Source organism: Photinus pyralis, unplaced genomic scaffold, assembly GCF_008802855.1.
Source record: "Photinus pyralis isolate 1611_PpyrPB1 unplaced genomic scaffold, Ppyr1.3 Ppyr1.4_LG7, whole genome shotgun sequence".
Classification (NCBI taxonomy): Eukaryota; Metazoa; Arthropoda; class Insecta; order Coleoptera; family Lampyridae; genus Photinus; species Photinus pyralis.
In genome coordinates this window covers 1,923,187-1,925,391 of record NW_022170738.1, presented here as the reverse complement: position 1 = coordinate 1,925,391, position 2,205 = coordinate 1,923,187, and positions in this window count along the sequence as shown.

Sequence of the window (2,205 nt, the reverse complement as noted above, 5' to 3'; positions counted from 1 at the left end):
TCAACCCAAACGCAAAGCCAAAGAAACACTTACACAATAAACTCTATTTAATAAAATTACAGGAAATATTATAATGATATTTTTGTTTTGTTTTCTTCTTTCCTGATAGCGTTGACTATTGTGGCCATTAATAGCTATGTTGGTAAGTATGAATTACATACTATCCGTAGATTTCCAATGCGAGTGTGTGAATATTTTTTTTTTTTTTTTTCTTTAGAACCCTACATAACTTCACCAGACACAGACACTAATCGTTACTTGATTTTAATCCGTGCGATTAGTTAACCAGGCTAGACCTGAGTTCTCACAAGAAACACCGACCTAATAATAATAATAATAATAATAATAATAAACGAAACATACACACTGCATACATTGATTACAAAAAAGCATTCGATTCAGTACCACACTCTTGGTTACAACAAGTACTCTCAATATACAAAGTCAGCAACAATACTACACAATTCCTCAATTACATAATGTCATGTTGGAACACTACGTTAACACTTACACTAAACGACACAAAACTTATTACCGACCCAATACAAATTAAAAGAGGAATTTTTCAAGGCGATTCTTTAAGTCCGCTCTGGTTTTGTCTTGCTCTTAATCCGCTTTCATATTTGTTAAACACTACTAACTTTGGGTACAATATTAAACACAACCACGAAATACATCACAACATTACACACCTGTTTTACATGGACGATCTTAAAATATACTCTTCCACATGCATAAAACTTAATCACCTTCTACACATTACCGAAACATTCTCACGTGACATACAAATGGACTTTGGAATCGATAAATGTAAAACACAACACATCACAGCTGGTAAAAGACAACTTTTAGATTATGAGCTAGAACAGGGTAATTTAATAAATTCCATGGACGAGAATGAAACTTATAGGTATCTTGGATTTCAGCAAAACACACACATTAAACATACGAGTATAAAACATACACTTATTACACAATACCTACAAAGAGTACGCAGTATACTTAAAACAAAATTACACGGTAGAAATACAATCAAAGCTATTAACACTTATGCCACACCAGTGCTTACATACTCTTTTGGGATTATACGTTGGACAAATACAGATTTAGAACAAATACAGAGAAACACACGTACACTATTAACAAAACACCATATACATCACCCTCACTCCTCTACTATACGACTTTACCTTCCTCGTTCGGAAGGAGGTAGAGGACTTACAGATATAAAACTATTGCACCAAACACAAATACACAATTTACGACAATACTTTTATAACAAATCAGATACTTCAGTTTTACACAAAACAGTAACATATGCAGATAAATCTTACACACCACTTAACCTACACGAAACTAATATACTCCCACCCACATCCAAACTTACATACATCACAAATAACATACAAATATGGAACCAAAAGCCTTTACATGGACGATTTCCACAAGAGGTTAGCCAGGATTGTGTTGATTCTATAGCAACGCACAGTTGGTTGTCTGAATGTGATGTCTTCCCGGAGACTGAGGGTTTCATGTTAGCAATACAAGACCAGGTCATTAACACACGTAACTATAAAAAACACATACATAAAGACAAAACAGTGACAAATGATTCTTGCCGACTCTGTTCACAAACATCAGAAACAATCCAACATATAATATCGGCATGCACACGACTCGCACAAACTGAATACAAACATCGACACGATCAGGTAGCTAAAATCATACATCAAAAATTAGCACTTAAACACAATCTCATAACAGATACGACACCATACTACAAATACACGCCACAGATCATACTTGAAAACAACACACACAAATTATATTGGGACAGGACACTACTCACAGACAAAACTATCCACAATAATAGACCAGATATTACACTTATAGATAAAACACAAAAATCCATTTGTATTATAGACATTGCCATACCCAACACTAACAACTTAACTAAAACACATGCAGAAAAACACCGTAAATACACCGATATAGCTATCGAGCTTAAGACGCAATGGAGAATGAAATCTACTGTTATAGTTCCCATTATTCTTAGTGCTACCGGAGTTATACCAAAGACAATACACCACAATTTACAACTATTAGGTTTAGACAAAAACACATACAAACATTTACAAAAAGCAGTCATTATCAACACATGCCATATTGTTCGTAAATTTCTAAACATAACACAAGATACTACAT